The sequence below is a fragment of the Amphiprion ocellaris genome, chromosome 1 (assembly GCF_022539595.1).
Source record: "Amphiprion ocellaris isolate individual 3 ecotype Okinawa chromosome 1, ASM2253959v1, whole genome shotgun sequence".
NCBI classification, from domain to species: domain Eukaryota; kingdom Metazoa; phylum Chordata; class Actinopteri; family Pomacentridae; genus Amphiprion; species Amphiprion ocellaris.
In genome coordinates this window covers 905,546-927,370 of record NC_072766.1, presented here as the reverse complement: position 1 = coordinate 927,370, position 21,825 = coordinate 905,546, and the positions used below count along the sequence as shown (strand labels likewise).

Genomic DNA, 21,825 nt, shown 5'->3' with positions numbered 1-21,825 from the left:
ATTCTATCCAGTCTCATGTGTATGGCGTACATACAGTGTGTGTTTAAAGTCTCTCTCTGTTACTTTTGTACGTCTGAATGACTAAATGTTGTCCCTTTATGAGACGGGTGGTGTTAAAGTGGCGTTTCTAATGTCTGAAAAGGTTTTAGTTAGTGCACCATAATGCTGTAATTACCACATGGGGCCACAGAGGTCGCTGTTGCCACCATGTGTTCTTTTAGTTCAGTTAATATAACCGATATGTTGGTACATTCAGTAGAAAAGTGATTCTTTCTAGACAACTTCTGTCATTAAAGAAGTTTAAATCATAAATATACAACACTGAGCATACAAAACATTCTTTATCCGCTGTCACTTGCTGTTATTTTGGCTTATATAGAAATGATTTTCCTGTTTCCAGTTGACATATTGGACATTTTGCAGTTTTATAAGCAGGACACCAGGATTTTTGGCACAGATGATTGTGACATTTCAGAGCTCTGTTGGTTCTCTCTTGTTGCTTTGAAGGCTCAAACTGCCAAATGCTGATCGCCAGACGTCTTTTATAACCGACAAATGCTGTTAACTGGCACCAAACCGAACATGGCTCAGCTTTGTGAGAGTGTTTGCAATTGTGATGAAGTTACTTTTCATACAGCGTGTCCAGTATTATATAATAGATAATACATAATATATATAATACCAATAAAGGTCCATCCGTCCGTCCGTCCGTCCGTCCGTCCGTCCGTCCGTCCGTCCGTCCGTCCGTCCGTCCGTCCATCCATCCATCCATCCATCCATCATCCATCCATCCATCTATCATTTGTCCATCCATTCGTCCATCCATCCATTCGTCCATCCATCCATCCGTCCATCCATCCATCCATCCATCCATCCATCCGTCCATCCATTCGTCCATCCATTTCTCCATCCGTCCAGCCATCCATCCATCGTCCGTCCATCCATTCGTCCATCCATTCGTCCATCCATCCATCCATCTATCAATCCAGCCAACCAAACAACCAACCAACCAACCATCCATCCATCCATCATCCATCCATCCATCATCCATCCATCCATCCATCCATCCATCCATCCATCCATCCATCCATCCATCATCCATTAATCAATCCATCCATCCATCCAACCATCCATCCATCCAATCAACCATCCATCCATCCATGCATCATCCATTAATCAATCCATCCATCCATCCACCCATCATCCATTAATCAATCAATCCATTCATCCATCTAACAACATCCATCCATCATCCATCCTTTGATCCATCCATCATCCATCCATCCATCATCCATCCATCCATCCATCCATCATCCATTAATCAATCAATCCATCCATCCATCCAACCATCCATCCATCCAACCAACCATCCATCCATCATCCATCCATCCATCATCCATCCATGCATCATCCATTAATCAATCCATCCATCCATCCACCCATCATCCATTAATCAATCAATCTATTCATCCATCTAACAACATCCATCCATCATCCATCCTTTGATCCATCCATCATCCATCCATCAATCCATCCATCGTCCATCTATCATCATCCATTAATCCATCCATCCATCCATCCATCCATCCATCCATCATCAATCCATCCATCATCCATTAATCAGTCCATTCATCCAACCATCCATCATCCATTTTACATAAAAATCAACCAAAATCCGGTGAAATTCACTGGATTTTGGTTGATTTTTATGCGAATGTTCTTCAGAAACATTTTTAACATTTCTTTTTTTCCATCAAAAAATGTTCAAAGATTTCCCAAAAATGTTGAAAATGTGGACATCAGAAGTTTCACTGTGAAAATATATTTTTTGCTCACATTTTCAAACTTTAAAACGGGTCAGTTTTGACCCGCAGGACGACACGAGGGTTAAAAAACATGCAGAGTTGAGGAGTTTTCAACCGATCAGTTGCAGATTGTGACTGAATAGTTCCATAAACAAAGGAGCTGACATCTATCCAATCTATTCATCCACTAATTTGTTCTCCAAACTGCCAGGTCTGTTTTAGAATAACAACGAGGAAAGCAGAGTCCTCCCTGTCAGCAGAGTCTTCCTCAGCTCAGAGACCTGATCCCCGCAGGGAGTCCTGGTTGGCCTCAGGGCCTCGGCTCAGCTGTGGAGCCTTCAAACCTCTGAAGGGAGACACCCGGGGGCATCTTATCACCTGATAAGCCCAACTCTGTTTTATCTGTCTCCATGTCGGCGCTGCAAATAGGGTTCTTGAATAGTTTCACACAAGACTGAGTTCTCCAACAGTCCAGTTTCAGTGACCTAAAGCTGCATTAGTCAGAAGCGGCTGCATTTTATAACCACCAGTGTTGATGTGTGCCAACGCCTGGGGCTCATTCTGGTTGTTAACACGTCTGCCAGCTCTGCTCAGCTAATCTGCATACTGAGATTTGAACACAGCGCTGGCACAATCAAAATAACATGAACGTTTACACATTTTAATGCAGAGACTCAACTCGCTCAAATGCTAGGTTGCAAGAAAAATAATCTAATTTATAGGTCATTCCAGAAGTGGAGGATATTCTACATCCACTAATCCATGTTTTAAACTCTAAAACATGCAGCAGTTGTGTAAATGTTCTCGTCCTGAGACCAAATCTATAAAAACTAGGAGAAAAGAATGTTTGAAAATATTTTAAAATACCAAATAAGTCTGGAATTCCCCCTAAAATGTCATTTTTCTCTTGTCCACCCCCCTGATGACCAAACTGAATCTCTAATAAAACAATTCAAATAAAATTTAAATCTCTCTCTTTTTTTTTTTTTTTTTTTTGTTTTTTTGAGACCAAACATTTATTGTGAATATCCAGATTGGGGCTTCGTACCAACATGCTAAAATATGGCAGCATTTTACAATAAACAGTTTGTCAGGGACTTCTGTTTTTGTTTTAACCCTCGTGTCGTCCTGTGGGTCAAAATTGACCCGTTTTAAAGTTTGAAAATGTGGAAAAATATATTTTCACAATGAAATTTCTGGTGTCCACATTTTCAACATTTTTGGGAAATCTTTGAACATTTTTGGTGGAAAAAAGAAATGTTAAAAATGTTTCAGAAGAACATTCACATAAAAATCAACCAAAATCCAGTGAATTTTGCTGGATTTGGTTGATTTTATGTGAATATTCGTAAAGAAAATATTAGAAGTTTTACTGATATATATGGAATCACTTTAGTATTAAGTATTAAGTATTTACAAGAATTTTCTTGCCAAATTTGGGGGATTTTTTTCAAATAAAACTTTTAAGGGAAACTTTTAAGGAATTACTGGAATTTTCTTCCTGAAGGTTTTGCAAATTTTCAGAAATTTGTTGAATTTTTTGGCTGAATTTTAGGATTTTTTTCAGACAAGGAAACAATACTTTTTTGTGCTCCTAAATGAAGACAACAGGAGGGTTAAAGTCTGTACCGTCCTTTTAGGTGTTTAACTCAATAGTAGGGAGGTTAAGTGACTTTTGACTTCAAATCATGATGCAAAGGTCCCCTTTGGTATGGAAGTGGTTTCCTGCTGGCCTTAGTGACAGACTGCATGACTCCAAGTGTGTGAAGGAGTGTTACGACAGGTCCTTCCTTCCTGCTGGTATCAGACTTTCTAATCATCTTCCAACAGACCACACAAACTCACTTAATGACAGTTAGCAAACTGTCATGTGCAATAAGCTAAAGTGCAATTCATTTGTGTATATATGTATAATAATGAAGCTAACTAACTAGCTAGCAAAATGTAGGCTATGTGCTTGCTTCAATATTAATGAAGCTAACTAGTTAGTCGCTAGCTAGTTGTAATGTAGCTAACCATTTACTAGCTAGCTAATTACTAATTATCTAACCTTAAAATTTTTTTTCTATTCAATGAGAAAGTCATACGAACCTGAAAGTGTCAGTCTGTCACCTTTGACCTTCAACAGCTGCTACAGCTGTTACAGCCCCTGGTGCATCTAGGCATATACTACTCCTGACCAGCTGAAATCTCATGCTACTTAGGACAAATGTAATGTACAGAAGTAGCTGCACTGCTTAAATACAAAACTTTTTGAAGGAAAAGATAAGTAAAGTCACTGATGACACAATTTTTGATGTGAAATGTGCATATTTACCCCCAGTTGCCATGGTAAGGGAAAAACTGTTGGTATTTTAAACTTGAAATCTATTTTATTGGATTCCTTGACCCCAAAAATGTACACTTTGACACCAAATGTGTCATTATACCTATAACAGCAGCAAAGATATGGGCTCTAGAATATTTTCGGCGCATTGGCGGCCATTTTTGAAAACATTTGTTTATTTCCAATACAAAGCGTGATCTCACTTGTGTCTTAGGATAAATTTAGTTGTATGACCCTAAGGTACTTCCATACCAAAGGGGACCTTTGCATCATGACTTGAAGCCAAAAGCCTATTTTTTGGGCTTAACCTCCCGACTAGAATTACAGCAACAGAAAATGTCAGAATATTCAGTGTAACAAACGTATTCTGGTGATGCTGAATCTTCTCTATTAAAAAATAATTTCCAAAATATTGAAAAAAGTTTCAGATGCAGAACTAAGTCGTCCCTATCCCTCCATCTGTTGCAGCTGTAATGACAGCTCATGTCAGCCGGTGTCGGTTCTTGAACACCACCGACTGATTCAACAGCATCAAGTCCTGACGTTTTAAAGATCAGACCGACATGCTGAAATATTCTCTTTGTGCTTCACAGGAACGAGGATTTTCTCCCTCTTGGTGACTTCTGTTTATGACTCTCACTGAGGGCTGCTTCAATAATTAAGAAATTTCCAGAGCATGAATTAGCAAAGCTGATCTTAAAAATACATACACACTTCATAACAGCTCTGCTTAAGCTGCTGGAGGGAGTTTTGTTGTCAGAAGAAGGATCTGCTGCTCTGATCACACTAATGTGGAACAGAAGGAGCAGAGATGTTCCTAAAAGACCTCAGCAGAGAGGAAAAAAAATGTGTTTTCCAACAAGTGACGGCAGCATCCAGGCTCTTTATGAGTCCAATCCTCCCTCTGGGGTTCTGAACGGCTTAATTGGCAGCAAAGTGTCACAGAGGATGTCAGCGGTGGAAGGAGGCGACTGAACAAACTCCCCTGTGAGGTGATGAAGTCAGGAGAGTTTCTGTGCTCAGAGTTTAGGTAACAGTCTGGGTTGATTTCATGTCATTGCAGCCGCGTAATTACTTCTGTTGTGAAGAAGAACAAAGAGCGGCTCAAAGTCAGGAGAATATTCTGCTTTTACTTTAGCAAAAAAGTAAAAGCACACAGGAGGTCCTCGGTTTATGACATCCTCGACCTACAGCGTTACATCAGAACTGGTTACATGGAACTAGTTGGTGCGCGGAGCGGATGAATACGCTGTCATGCAGCACTATCAGACGGCTTTGTTTACATTCTCCGGTTGTACTCCACCTTGGATTGTGCATTTTCAGATGCAACAGTTTGCTACAGATAATTTATTCAAGACCCAGTCCATAGTTTCTGCTTTTGATAAATGATGTATTTGCTGCTTTTTTGCATGAAAAAAGATAAAACACCTTTCAGACCTGCTGGTTGGTTTGATTTGATTTTAAAGAAATATTCCAATTTGAAGCTGAGGTTTGGTGAAGTTTTCTGACGGAACCAGGAGTTACAGATGATTCATTCAGGGACAGTTGGAAAGTTTCTCTCCAATTTCTGGTTTTGGTTAATAATAAACATTGAAACCTCAACAAACTCCTCCAGGTCCTGATGATGGTAGCAGCATATGCATTATGATGATGAAGTGGTGTTTCTTCATCATAATGGGACACTTTCTGCATGGAACAGTTCGTATTCGGTGAAGACAGCTGTCTTCTGTACTTACAGTAAAACAAAGTATGCAACATGGAATCCAGCCTGAATGTGTTTCCCGACGCCTTCTAACTTGATTAGTCCAAAAATGGGTAAAGAATTGGAGTAAAGACTGGAGCTGAGGCGAACTGTGCAAACATCTCTGGTTCATGAACTTTAAGCCCTAAAACAACTGAAACCCACGAGTTAAACAGTCAGTCAGTTGTCATGAGCAGGATGGGGCCTGTTTGTTGCTTCTTTCTGCTGTAAAGTTGCTCTTTTTAACATCGGATGTCTACGGGGATTGGCTTGCTTTTGGAGCTGTTGAAGGAACGGCGGTTTTTGGCACTTTCTGTTGGCTTCATTTTTCAGCTCTGGAGGTCGGCGTTTGGTCCAAGGTTGGAGGGCTAAATCCCTGAACCCAGGAGAAGTCATGCAACCTTCTGAATAATCAGTGTTACAGCATGTCTACACTGCTGTGTAGCTAATTTTATAATAATCAGGCATTAAAGAGCCCATCTTCTGCTTTTTTGCTGGGTTTTCTTTTAGCTTCAATGTGCTGGATAGCTTTTTAGTGCCGGTCTGTTAATTTATATGACAAATAGAAAACAATGCTGATCTTTACCTGAAACACCTTGGTTGAACTCCAGGCTTTTCTTCTGCTACGTATCAACATCAACACGCTCCTGCCTAGTAGCTAGTTTGGCCCTCAAACAAAGACTGAGCAGTTTCCTCACTATAAACACTAAAACAAAAGCTAAATCTCTATATTCCTGAGATCTGAGGTTACAGTAAATAACCAACGTTGCCTCATTTTTGTCTGACCAGAGAGGCCTTAACCCTCCTGTTGTCCTCATTTATGGGCACAAAAAAAATGGTTTCCTTGTCTGAAAAAAATCCAAAAATTCAGCAAAAAAAATTCCCCAAATTTCTGAAAATTTGCAAAACCTTCAGGAAGAAAATTCCAATAATTCCTTAAAAGTTTCCCTGAAAAGTTTTATTTTTAAAAAATCGCCCAAATTTGGCAAGAAAATTCTTGTAAATATTTTCAAAAAATGAGTAAAAATCTTCCAAAAAATCCTAAAAATATCTAAAGTGATTACAGATATATCAGTAAAACTTCTAATATTTTCTTTAAGAACATTCGCATAAAAATCAACCAAAATCCAGTTAAATTCACTGGATTTTGGTTGATTTTTATGTGAATGTTCTTAAGAAACATTTTTAACATTTCTGTTTTTCACCAAAATTGTTCAAAGATTTCCCAAAAATGTTGAAAATGTGGACATCAGAAGTTTCACTGTAAAAATATTTTATTTTTTCCCACATTTTCAAACTTTAAACCAGGTCAATTTTGACCCGCAGGACGACACCAGGGTTAAAGAGACGGGAGCAAAAACGAAGCATTTCAGACGGATGCAGAGGGAGTGCTGCAGTTATTTGCAGTATTACCAAATATAAAGTGCTTTCTGAGCATTAAAGCATGTAAACATATTATAGTAAATCCCATAAATGCAATCATAAGCCCATAAATGTGCATAATATGGGCTTTTTAAAGGGATATACTTCAGTGTTATTGTATGCTAATTTCTTGGCACCGTGTTTGTATTTTACTGTCACTGGTCTCCCTGTTTTGACAGCTTATTGTTGAATTATTGTAGCTTTGGAATGGATTATAGGGAGTCCACAAAGTAATTAAACTGTTCACGAAGCGGCACAGAAAGCCAAGAGCGCTCTAAAAATAATGTTTGTCCTGAACAACAAAAACCAATCTTGTTGAGTTATGACAGATTCTGATAAAATTCTGTTCAACCAACAAACTGTTATGAATTAGTGGAATTAATTTATCCCACTACAGTCAGAATTAATTCTTCTTAATCCTAACCATCTGAAACTGTCCAGGCAAGTTGAGAGAAAGAAAGAAAAATTAGGTTATCACACTAATTTTTTAACCCTGGTGTCGTTCTTTGGGTCAAACTGACCCGTTTTAAAGTTTGAAAATGTGGAGAAAAAAATATTTTCACAGTGAAACTTCTGATGTCCACATTTTCAACATTTTTGAACATTTTTTGGTGGAAAAAAATGTTTTAAAAAGTTTCTTTAAGAACATTCACATAAAAAAAAGATTTTCATGTGAATGTTCTTAAGAAAATATTAGAAGTTTTACTGATATATATGGAATCACTTTAGATATTTTTAGGATTTTTTTGGAAGATTTTTACTAATTTTTTGAAAATATTTACAAGAATTTTCTTGCCAAATTTGGGAACTTTTTTAAAAATAAAACTTTTCAGACAAACTTTTAAGGAATTATGGGAACTTTCTTCCTGAAGGTTTTGCAAATTTTCAGAAATTTGGGGAATTTTTTTGTTGAATTTTTGGATTTTTTTCAGACAAGGAAACAATATTTTTTGGTGCCCGTAAATGAGGACAACAGGAGGGTTAAACAGCTTCAACTTGAATTTAGTTTCAAATCAGCTAATGTAAACTTGAATTACCAACCTTATTATGTCAATCCAACACATTAAAATAATGTTAGCAACTTAAATAGTTTATCTAAATTAGATATTTATGCATTTAATTAGGAGATGGAAGGAGGTATACAACCGCTACTATATTGTTTTCTGGAGAAAACCCAACATTGTTCTATTTTTTTATGACAGACAACTAATCCAGACATTTTCCCGCCATATTTAATCCTAATTTATCCACATTAACCTGATTTTTCATCTGATCCTTTGCTCAGATCAACTTATCCTCCTGAAATTTTACGAGACTGACGTTATTCCATATAGTATTCCTGCAACGTTCAATTGTACCAGAGACTTAATATTCTCTTAACACAATTTCAAGTGTGAATATATTTCTGCTATATTTCACCTTCAAAGCCAGCAACCGCTCAGTCTCCTGGGAGCGTTTGTCACACCACGCTGCACAAACGCCTCGATTTATGCAGCAGCTGGTGCAGTAAATGTGCTGTAATTGCACAGTCACACATGGGCTGGGTGTGTTCGTAGCATCACACCAGATCTATTCATCTGCAGCCCGCCTGCCATAGCACCAGAGCTTCACCTCTCTCTGCATGTCATTTCAGGCTGTTGTTGTTGTACGTCCCCTCCGTGCGTTTCTGCCTGATTGGAGGAAATGCTTCGTGTTCTGATCCGGCCGGGCGTCGGCAGTAATGACCCGAGCTGGGAGGTGTTGCAGGAGCAGATTTGGAGGCGCTATCCCGTTAACAAGGATCCTGCTGAGACGAGCTGCGAGTAACACCAGCCAGAGACGTGTGATTTCCAGCAAGGCCCGACGTGTTAGACAGCCGGCGATCTGCCTATCACCTCCTCCTTTAGTGTTACTGAAAATCTAGACTGCTTTAACTGAGAAAATACAGGAAAAATAACAAGTAGATGTTCTGTAACCCTCATGTTGTCCTGCCGGTCAACATTGACCCGTTTTAAAGTTTGAAAATGTGGAGAAAAAAATATTTTCACAGTGAAAATTCTGATGTCCTCATTTTCAACATTTTTGGGAAATTTTTGAACATTTTTTGGTGGAAAAAAGAAATGTTAAAAATGTTTCTTAAGAACATTCACAAAAAAATCAACCAAAATCCACTGGATTTTGGTTGATTTTGCAAATGACCGTGCCTCGGCTGCTGATGGAAAAACTAAAAAACGAACATTGTTTCTGTACAAGAACAAAGGAAGAACTATCCATCAGCACTGAAAACAACCCCGGCTACCCCTGTACTCTGGAGGCTATATGCAGAGTAATTCTCTGGAGGACGTATTCCAGACATAATGAGGAAGAAACATCAGGGTAAACAAATCGACTTTTTTTTGCAGGCGAGTCTAATTACAAGGCAGGAATAAATAACTGCTGGAGAGGAGTAATGCATTGTAATGGACCGTGGGGAATTAATGCGTCATTTCTCTGTCTGACGTGCTCCTGTGTTGTTTTTTCATGTCACGTGGAGGTGCCGTGTTCATACAGATGTTTAGCTGTGATGTGTTCAGGTTCACGTGGAGGTGCCGTGTTCATACAGATGTTTAGCTGTGCCGCTTTCATACAGATGTTTAGGTGTGATGTGTTCAGGTTCACATGGAGGTGCCGTGTTCATACAGATGTTTAGCTGTGGTGTGTTCAGGTTCATGCGGAGGTGCCGTGTTCATACAGATGATTAGCTGTGGTGTGTTCAGGTTCACATGGAGGTGCCATGTTCATACAGATGTTTAGCTGTGGTGTGTTCAGGTTCACATGGAGGTGCCATGTTCATACAGATGTTTAGCTGTGGTTTGTTCAGGTTCCAGTGGAGGTGCCGTGTTCATACAGATGTTTAGCTGTGCCGCTTTCATACAGATGTTTAGGTGTGATGTGTTCAAGTTCACGTGGAGGTGCCATGTTCATACAGATGTTTAGCTGTGGTGTGTTCAGGTTCATGCGGAGGTGCCGTGTTCATACAGATGATTAGCTGTGGTGTGTTCAGGTTCACATGGAGGTGCCATGTTCATACAGATGTTTAGCTGTGGTGTGTTCAGGTTCACATGGAGGTGCCATGTTCATACAGATGTTTAGCTGTGGTTTGTTCAGGTTCCAGTGGAGGTGCCGTGTTCATACAGATGTTTAGCTGTGCCGCTTTCATACAGATGTTTAGGTGTGATGTGTTCAAGTTCACGTGGAGGTGCCATGTTCATACAGATGTTTAGCTGTGGTGTGTTCAGGTTCATGCGGAGGTGCCGTGTTCATACAGATGATCAGCTGTGGTGTGTTCAGGTTCACGTGGAGGTGCCGTGTTCATACAGATGTTTAGCTGTGGTGTGTTCAGGTTCACATGGAGGTGCCGTGTTCATACAGATGTTTAGCTGTGGTGTGTTCAGGTTCATGCGGAGGTGCCGTGTTCATACAGATGATTAGCTGTGGTGTGTTCAGGTTCACATGGAGGTGCCATGTTCATACAGATGTTTAGCTGTGGTGTGTTCAGGTTCACATGGAGGTGCCATGTTCATACAGATGTTTAGCTGTGGTTTGTTCAGGTTCCAGTGGAGGTGCCATGTTCATACAGATGTTTAGCTGTGCCGCTTTCATACAGATGTTTAGGTGTGATGTGTTCAAGTTCACGTGGAGGTGCCATGTTCATACAGATGTTTAGCTGTGGTGTGTTCAGGTTCATGCGGAGGTGCCGTGTTCATACAGATGATCAGCTGTGGTGTGTTCAGGTTCACGTGGAGGTGCCGTGTTCATACAGATGTTTAGCTGTGGTGTGTTCAGGTTCACGCGGAGGTGCCATGTTCATACAGATGATCAGCTGTGGTGTGTTCAGGTTCACGTGGAGGTGCCGTGTTCATACAGATGTTTAGCTGTGGTGTGTTCAGGTTCACGCGGAGGTGCCGTGTTCATACAGATGTTTAGCTGTGGTGTGTTCAGGTTCACATGGAGGTGCCGTGTTCATACAGATGTTTAGCTGTGGTGTGTTCAGGTTCACGTGGAGGTGCCGTGTTCATACAGATTTTTAGCTGTGGTGTGTTCATACAGATGTTTAGCTGTGGTGTGTTCAGGTTCATACAGATGTTTAGCTGTGTTGTGTTCATACAGATGTTTAGCTGTGGTGTGATCATCCAGATGTTTAGCTGTGGTGTGTTCAGGTTCATACAGATGTTTAGCTGCTCTGACATCAGCATTCTGTTCTGTAGCCACTTCTGGTATAATTAGTTTTTTTTCCCCCAGTTTGGCAGAAGCTTCTGAATATCATAAATGTGCCAAAGATAAACTGCCAGCTCGGTTTTGGGCGCATATTGCATCAAAGGGAATTGTATCAGGATGGAAACAAAGATGGGGCTATATTTGAATTCAGTCTTTGTGTTCAAATGGAACATATGGCTGCATAATGGCATCATCTTTACTTCACACTACTTCAAAAATACCAGTGAAATGGCTGGGAGCACCTCAGGCTGTCTGGCCCGAGTGTCACAGTGATAAGCGCTGGAACCGTGGAAAAATATTTTCACATTTATGCATTTCTAGAGGGGAAAACAGCCAGGAAAGCCTGTCAGGAGAGACGGGTGCATCCCAGGCATCATATCATCGTCGGGTTTTCATGTCCTGTGTATTTTGGGAGTTTTATTTTTAGGGCAACCACCCAACCTCAAACTACCTCCTCTACCCCTGCTTTAACTGTGTTTCCCAGAATGCCTTGCAGCATCAATGGGGCCCTGCACTTGTTGCTTTCACTCAAAGCTCAACGTGTTGCTGTGTTCAAAACTCAGCATGTCATGTGATCATTTCTTTCATATTTATGGTCTTCGTGGGATTACGACAGAAGGGAAATGTGAGGAGAAAGCTGACTGAAAGTAGGAACAAAGTTACACTGTAAAAAATGTTTGAATTTTACGGTGAAAAACTGTCAAACCAGAAAAAAAACGGAAAAATCTGTAAACTCTAAAAGAGTTTGATGCAGTTTATTTAACCCTGAATCACCGTAAATAAATTAATCAGGAGAAAAGTGTGTCTTTTTTAGATTTTTTTTCCTCTTGAAAAAATACATTTCCCAATTACTGCACAGTTTCTAACCCTCGTGTCGTCCTGCGGGTCAAATTGACCCATTTTAAGGTCTGAAAATGTGGAAAAAAACAATATTTTCACAGTAAAACTTCTGATGTCCACATTTTCAACATTTTTGGGAAATTTTTTACATTTTTGGTAGAAAAAGGAAATGTTAAACACGTTTCTTTAAGAACATTCACCCAAAAAAATTCTGAATGTTCTTAAAGAAGATAATGTATATGTAATCACTTTAGATATTCTAGATTCTAGGATTTTTTTTGGAAGATTTTAACAAATTTTTAAAAAATATTTACAAGAATTTTCTGACCAAATTTGGGGGATTTTTTTTTTTTTTTTAAATAAAACTTTTTAGGGAAACTTTTAAGGAATTATTGGAATTTTCTTCTTGAAGGTTTTGTAAATTTTCAGAAATTTGGGGAATTTTTTTGGCTGAATTTTTTGATTTTTTTCAGACAAGGAAACAATATTTTTTGGTGCCCATAAATGAGGACAACAGGAGGGTTAATGGAAAAATGCTGTAATATGTAGAACAATACTGTAATTTTTGCATTTAATTTTCAAACAGAATCCAGTTTTTCCACAGTAAATTCCCAGCAATGTCATCGTTTATTACATGAAAAAATACAGTTTGTTACCGGTCGGATTGATGTACTTTTGTGTTACTAACAGATTTGAATATTTATGACAGCTTTAGCTGCAATTTTTACTAAAAATACACGTTAAGTGTTAAATACACTAACTGTTGTGCTGATGATGGAAAAATACTGTAATATTTATATTAAATTACACACACTTCATTTTATATGGTATTTTCATGTAAATTTTTAAATTTTTAAAGGTTGAAACTTATTTTTACAGTAAAATATGGAATGAAGCATGTTTTTAACCCTAAAATCAACAATATCAATATGTTTCTTTACTGTAAATGTAGAAAATGTATTACCGTAATTTTGCGGTAGCGTTCTGGTGACCGTAGCTGCTGGAATTTTACCGTAAAAACATTTTTTTACAGTATACATATGATTTCATGACAATATTTCAGATTTTGTGTTCCTGAAAGACCAAAAATATCAATTCCCTTTGCAGTTAAAAAAGCAAACAAAATTACAATTCAATAACAGCAAACATAGCCTCAAGAAGTAGGAAAAATGATGAAATACGGAACCAAAACAACAAAATAATACTACTGTTTCCTCTTTTCAACTCATCCTTTTAGCAACTTGATCAGATTTTTGTTTATTTCTTAAAAAGCACAACAAACTTTACTGAATTCACTGGGGTTGTCCTTAAATTATACATCATTTTAAATATGCAGCACAGAATAGAAACTCATTAAAACATCTGAAACAACAGGGGATTACGCTCCTTCCAACAAACTGCGATACATTTTCTGCAATTACAGCTATTTTTTGAAAAGTTTGTTGTCGTTAACACTTTTGAGGTTTTTGTCCTAAAAGTACCTTTACTGTTGTTAACTATTTGTCCTTAACAGATGTCTCTGAAGTCTTTAATTCTTCGTAGTCAACAGAAACAGCTGCGACTTGCAGGTATTGACAAAAAACACTCACATAGGAACAACATGCAGTACAGTTATGGTTACAGACGTCTCTCCAGCTCCCCTCATTCATATTTTGTGATTAATTTGCCAAAAAAGAGACAAAACAGACAGTAAAGAAAGATAAAGCGATAATATCCCAAATCTTCTCAATGGAAATCCTTCGTATCTGCCAGCAGAGCATCCGAGGCACTCTGATTTTAAATATAAATATCCTTTATTCTACATGGATAAACCAGTGTGGTATGAATCAGAGTCTTCTTCAGGATGTGAGTCACCCCAATAAGAAGTGGGGCAGACATTATTTTTTCTTCTCTGCTGAATACTAGTAAAATCCTTACTTTTTTTTTTTTTTTTGATCCAGTGCAGAACTTCCTGTTTCACAAGTTAAAGATGAGTTTGCCTGATGGATTTTACAAATTTTCCCTAGATATCCTAATAATATCATTATTGTGAAATATTTTGGCGTGAAAATCTGATTTTGTAAAAGCCTATAAATACTGAGCTCAAAAATTTTACAGTCCTAGCTGATTCTGACAGTTTCAAAACACCGAATATTGGTTTCACAGATATTCCTCTCTCTAATCCCAGACATTCACATACTACAAGATGTGAAAATAATGGTGCATCACACTGCAGGATGTGAAGGTTCATGTTCCATAGAGAGCAGAGCATCACCGCATGTGATCTCATGGGGAAACAGATGGAAACTAAATGGAGATTAATACTATTCATACTGTGCATTGAGAGAAAACAAAATGACAAAATATGACATGAAACAAAACAAAAAGACAAAAAAATTGACAAAAGTTACAAAGCGACAAAAAGATGCGACACAAACAAGATAAAATTGTCAAAAGCGAAAAACGAAATGTCAAAAAACTAGACTATAACAACAAAAGCAAGAGAAAAAAACCCCAAAACAACAAAAATGATACACAAAACAACGAATAAAGCAAAACACAAACTGACAAAAATAAGACAAAAAACAACAAAAAAAAGAACAAAATATTACCAAAATGAGAAAGCGACAAAAAAAGATGGCACAAGTCAGACAAAAAAAAAAAACAACAACAACAAAAATGAGACACAAAACAACAGCAATCAAAACAATCTCTGACTCAAAGCCCAACTAAAAAGTTCCCAACCAGGTTTTTCCCCATGGGGATGATTTACTGTCACGTGACCTCAGTTCTATTCTGATGCCACCAGAAAAACTCATAAATTTGATCCAAAGTCAGCTAATAATAGCTGCTTTCTGTCTGGAGTTGTTTGGAGATGATTTTATTCATCAGCTGCTGATCTTATCATCGGTTGTTTTGCTTCCTCACAGATATAATTCATAAAACCAAGGATGATTCTAGATGCTACAAACATCACATTACCAGATAATTGGTTCAGACCAAGATCCTGGACCGGATCTCTCTTCTGAAACTCTTGTAGTCTAGACCCACTATAAAACCCATAATTGATAAAAAAAAAAAAAAAAAAAAACTAATAATCTAAGTAATTGTATTCAACTGGAGCCCCATCATAGTTCAATCTTATTGTTAGAGATGTAGGAGTAAAAAAGCCCCAAAACAAAAACAAAACAAAAAAAAATCAGCAACAATCAACAATATTGGATCCAAAGTCAGCTAATAATAGCTGCTTTCTGTCTGGAGTTGTTTGGAGATGATTTTATTTTCCAAGTGCTAATCTCATCATCGGCTGTTTTGCTTCCTGACGGATATAATTCATAAAACCAAGAGTGATTCTAGATGCTACAAACATCGCGGCATGTTTTTCCAGCGCCTGTTGCGTCTCATCTCCTTCTCACTCTGGTCAGAGCATTCATGCACTCCATGACAGATGAGGCTGAGAGGAGGAGGAGGGAAAGAAAAAAAAACCCAAACTGAATATTTTCCTCGCTGTAATCGCTTCAGTCTGTTCTGCCAGAACAGATTGCAGTGTTTTGCTTCCCTGTTGGAGAGCTGTGTATCTCTCCTCCCTCTCCCTTTTTTCCAATATTGCAATATGGCACTCTCCATTTCATTGTCAGTCTGTGCAGCGTTAGCATATAGCGTGGTAGCATGGAGCCCAGCCCACCGGCCTCCGCTGAAGGTAAATGATCATCCATCATGGAGAAAACATTACGCTACACCCATGTGGCCACGGGTTCCTGCTTCGCTTGGAGACGGGAGAGGAAAATATACTCACAAAATTGGCCACCTACTATCAAAATGAAACACTTAAAGAAATCTCTTCCCTATTTGTCAGTATAAATTGAATGCATTTTTCTGAACTGGAGAGCGTGGAGCATGCGAGATTAGGTGTTGCTTCTTGTTTGGTGTTTTTCCAGTGATCCCCGAGCCCCGTTTAAGGAGATGCAGTCTCCCCGTTGATTGAGAGAAGCCCTTTAAGTGGCCGTGGCAATTCCAACAGCAACAGTCGGCCTCCTCTGGCAGGAAGAAGGCCCTTAACCACAAGAGCTTCGGGGAGGAAGGTGGGAGGTGAGCCAGGAGGGGAGGCAGCTTGCGGTCGTACATCTTGGGAAGGCTGCATGTGTTGCCCAGACAGCCCCTAAAGTGACTTCACCTCATCTCGATGGTGCTCATTACCGGCGATAGAAAGCCATCCATTCAGGACAGCAGCATAAAACAAACCAGCCTCATCTGGAGGGAGGACAACAGGGTGTCAGCATGTTCGGTTAGCTGTACCACGCTCTAAATCCACTTTATTCCTGGCTGCATAGTTACAATTTTAATGAATCAACAGGGTTCTCACAAAAATCTCTAAATATTTACTCATAAAAAAAATAAAAAATACCTGGGATGAACGTTGGTTCAGACCAAGATCCTGGACCAGATCTCTCTTCAGATTGTTGGGAGAGGAGATGGAGGAGGATTGGCCTGAAACTCTTGTAGTCTGGACCCACTGTAAGACCCATAATTGATAGAAAACTAAAATCTAAGTAATTGTATTCAGTTGGAGCCCCATCATAGTTCCATCTTAATCTCCGAGATGTAGCATCAAACAATCCTCAAACCAACTCAGAAGCTTTCAACCACATCACATGGAGACGGTTTACTGCCACACAACCTGAGTTCTACTCTGATTTCCCCAGAGAAACTCAACAACGTTCAACAACATTTGATCCAAAGTCAGCTAATAATAGCTGTAATCTGTCTGGAGTTGTTTGAAGATGATTTTATTTTTGAAGTGCTGATCTTATCGGCCGTTTTGCTTTGTCAAAATTAATTTAAAATGCTACTCAACCTCTTATTACCAAATAATCTGGGATGAACGTTGGTTCAGACCAAGATCCTGGACCAGATCTTTCTTCTGACTGTTGGGAGAGGAGATGGAGGAGGATTGGCCTGAAACTCTTGCAGTCTGGACCCACTATAAGACCTATAATTGATAGAAAACTGATAATCTAAGAAGTTGTATTCAGTTAGAGCCCCATCATAGTTCCATCTTAATGTTAGAGATGTAGGAGTCAAACAATCCTCAAACCAACCAGCGACATAAAACAAACCAGCCTCATCTGGAGAAACGACAACAGGGTGTCAGCATGTTCGGTTAGCTGTACCATGCTCTAAATCCACTTTATTCCTGGCTGCATATTTACAATTTTAATGTATCAACGGGGTTCTCACAAAAATCTCTAAATATTTACTCATAAAAACCCTCCAGAGCCTCTACAGTTGGCTTCTTTAAACATATCTCAGTGGCTACAGCTCAAAGCGGGGCAACGTGGCGAAACTCGCACAGCATCAAGTATTCGTTTTGAAGTCTGTGTTTACGCTATTCGGTTTGTTAGCCTAGCGTCTCCAAGCAGGAGGCTCCTGCTGGGATGTTAAGGAAGCATCTGCCTTCACAAGACGGAGTCTATCGGAGAAGAGGGGGAAAGATGGGCAGTCGGCTCTGGAGACTGCATTATCCTCCCCTGTCAAATTCATTCCAAATGACAATTTTTACAAATTACACCTCCCTTCAGCCTAATATTCCCCAGGAAAGGCTTTTTTCTCTTTCAAGTATTGTGCTCCGATATACATGCATGGCTTTGGAGTGCAGAAATGCTCCATATTGGTGAAATGACCCAGAGATGGAGTCGTTCGTGCACAAACTCGGAGCTGTGAACTGCAGCAGGTTTGGCCAACAAAGAGCTGCTGGGCTTAATGGCTTTAATTTGAATTTCTATTCCTTTCATTAGAAACCGTTGACATTTAAAGCACACCTATACGCTATTATCCACGACTAACCTTTAAAAAGAAGAGTGATGCGTCTCCTCTAAAGAGACAAAAACCCAGAGAAATGTTTTTTCTTGAGTTGAATTGTAGAACAGACAAAACCATCTCATGAAAAATAGAACATTACAAAGAAGGAATAAACCTTTTAAAAGCATCCACTGTGGCAAAGCACGATTATTCCATCAACACAAATCCTTCTGACATAAAAAGTTTATTTCATGGTTTTACTCTAGTGTCTGATATTCCAAAAAAAAAACAACTGAATTGTACTGAACGCTTTAAACCATCGTGAAACTGTCTGGTCTACCTGCACCTGGGCCCCAAATTATTCACACAAAACCAAAAATTTGATTTGACCAAAAGGGTTTTTTTGGCTGGAAACGACACAAACAAAGAAAAAAGACACTAAAACACTGTGTTACACATGTTAGAACGGAGTTGAATAGAATATTTTTACAGACTTTTATTTTTGCCTAATATGTACAAAATAAATAGAAATTAGTAGAATTTAAATTGTTTGAAATTAATTATTTGAGAATTTAAATTTGTCAAAATGTTGTTTTTGTTTGTGTCATTTTTTGACATATTTTAACAATTTTTTTTTTTGCATTTTTCTAAATATGTCATATCCACAATTATCTATACTAGTTATTTCTACTAATCTTATAGTAATCACTGACGAAGCCTTTATTTGTCTCATAAGCTGAGCTGACAGGGAACATTCCTACAACGTTGCATTACATTACCAGCAAGTTCAAATAATATTTTTTCAAAGAAATGTTTTAAACAGATGTTTAAAGAATGCTTTCAGAATATTTTTCTTCCCGGTAACGTTCCTGTAAAGTTAATATAATGTTTATGTCGATATTCAGAGGATGTGGTTCGGCTACGTGATTGAGAAACGTTCTCAAACCAACACTAAAGAAACATTTTCAAATGTTTTTGTACAGGAAACTTTATAATGTTCTTGTCATGTGATTTATTAACTGTTGTGTCGTCCTGCGGGTCAAAATTGACCTGGTTTAAAGTTTGAAAATGTGGAAAAAAATATATTTCCACAGTGAAACTTCTGATGTCCACATTTTCAACATTTTTGGGAAATTTTTACATTTTTTGGTGGAAAAAAAGAAATGTTAAAAATGTTTCCTAAGAACATTTAGAAAAAAATCAACCAAAATCCAGCAAATTTCGCTGGATTTTGGTAATTTTTATGTGAATGTTCTTAAAGAAAATATCTGAAGTTTTACTGATATATATGGAATCACTTTAGATATTTTTAGGATTTTTTTGGGAAGATTTTTACTAATTTTTGGAAAATATTCACAAGAATTTTCTTGCCAAATTTGGGAGGTTTTTTTTTTTAAATAAAACTATCAAGGGACATTTATAAGGAATTATTGGAATTTTCTTCCTGAAGGTTTTGCAAATTTTCAGAAATTTGGGGAATTTTTTTGCTGAATTTTTGGATTTTGTTCAGACAAGGAAACATTTTTTTCGTGCCCGTAAATGAGGACCACAGGAAGGTTAAAGGTAGAACAACAGGAAAAATGTTCTCAAACCAATGTCCAAAAACTGTTTTCTCGATATTCAGATGGCAGAACGTTCTTTACAAGATGTTCCTCTACTGCGATATACAAACCAAAGTGGAACATTCTGGCTTCAACGTTCTGAGAATGCTTTAGGGATGTTGAGGGAACGTGTTATAGAATCCATAGAACGTTCTCACAATGTTACCTGATGACAAATGGAAGAATGTTCTCAGTGCAACATGTTCAGGCATAATGTTCTAACAGTGTTATCATCAAACCGTTTTAGAACATCTTTACTACCTTAACCCTCCTGTTGTCTTCATTTACGGGCACCAAAAAATATTGTTTCCTTGTCTGAAAAAAATCCAAAAAATTCAGCAAAAAAAATCCCCAAATTTATGAAAATTTGCAAACCCTTCAGGAAGAAAATAACAATAATTCCTTAAAAGTTTCCCTTGAAAGTTTTATTTTTTAAAAAATCCCCCAAATTTGGCAAGAATATTTTTGTAAATATTTTCAAAAAATGAGTAAGGATCTTCCAAAAATGCTAAAAATATCTAAAGTGATTCCATATATATCAGTAAAACTTCTAATATTTTCTTTAAGACCATTCACATAAATGAGGGTTATGTCCTCTTTTGGTCCCAAAGCACTCGTCCAACCCTGTGAACACTGCTGGGTCATATCTGTTTAGCTGAATCCTGATGTTTGACATTCATGTTGGGTCGCTGCAGCTCATGATTATGCTCCTCTCTTCTCCACTTTGACTCTGCTCAGCGTATGTTGCCAGGATTTTCCATACCACTCTGACTGAAAATAAATCAAGGCCTCCACCGACTCGTCTCTGCTCAGAATTTATGGTTGGAGTTTGTGTTAAAATCGACCCTCGTCAAAGCTGACTGTTACCCTTGACATATGAAATAACTTTGCGTCTCTGTTTTATTTTCTCAGATGCACCTGCAGTCGGCCTCGCTGCAGCTCGTGTTGCTTTGAAATGTGGTGAATCAAAGTGATGACTGCCAGACTTCACTAAATACGACCCTCCATCGCTGTTTCTGCTTCAGAATGACTCCAGTGTTTATATTCTTCTCCTCATTTGGCTCTCTCCCATGTGGTGAACACATTTCCAGACTCTACGTATGTTAGCTGATAAATAGCCTACCGTACTGGACATGGAGGTGGAATTATCTATCAGTTATTCTGGTTCAGTTTGACTGAAGCAGAAGAATGAAAAGCAGTGGTTTAGTTTTTATGGAGCATCCAGGCTGAGACTATTACTCACACTGGGGTGGCACAATGCCTCCTTAATGTTTTTCCACTAACCGCTGTGGGCCAAATATCCATTTTTTGGTCCTTTACTCATTTAATTTGCTTTTACAGGCAAGACTACCATTTGGAAGTACATGGGAACTCATGTGAGAGGCGTTTCTATGAAGCTTTCACTTTATTAAAAATATAGAATGTTTGCTTCAGTTCTACTTTGTAGTTCTTGATAAGGATTCTAGGATGATATCACATTAAGCTGCTTAAGATAAATGGATCTACGACACCATCTCCATCCAGGATTTAGTTTCTTTTGTTTTGGCTGCAGTTCTCGGTCATTTATATATATATATATATATATATATATATATATATATATATATATATATATATATATATATATATATATATATATATATATATATATATATATATAATATATATATATATGTATGTATGTGTGTGTGTATGTATGTATGTATGTATGTATGTATGTATGTATGTATGTATATGTGTGTGTGTGTGTGTGTGTGTGTGTGTGTGTGTGTGTGTGTGTGTGTGTGTGTGTATGTGTGTGCTGATGTTAAATATTCACTTTCTTGTTGTTTTCTGACTCTGTTGCTGACTGCTTTGCACACACTGTTTTATTTGATGCTTGTTTTATTTGCATCGGTGACGCATGCACGTTTGAATCATTAAAAATCTGGGTTTTGGTCCAGAAGAAGATGTTTGACTGAAAACCTGCTCCGATGCCCGTAATATCAGCTCCACTTCCTGCTTGGCTCTGCTTATATGTTGCAGTATAAAAGAATTTGATGCTATATTTGAGTTAGAACTGTGACTTTTCATCTA

The 21,825-nt window shown here is 38.1% G+C and overlaps 1 long non-coding RNA gene across 1 annotated transcript in view; it reads left to right on the top strand.

Moving 5' to 3' along the window:
* The window catches only part of LOC111567962 (uncharacterized), an 81,995-nt gene extending 60,820 nt beyond the window's left edge, over positions 1-21,175 (top strand). Inside the window, exon 7 of the long non-coding RNA XR_008599399.1 lies at positions 20,662-21,175. This is a non-coding gene — a long non-coding RNA (uncharacterized LOC111567962). The remainder of the gene's footprint in view (positions 1-20,661) is intronic.
* The last annotated feature ends 650 nt before the right edge of the window (positions 21,176-21,825 follow it).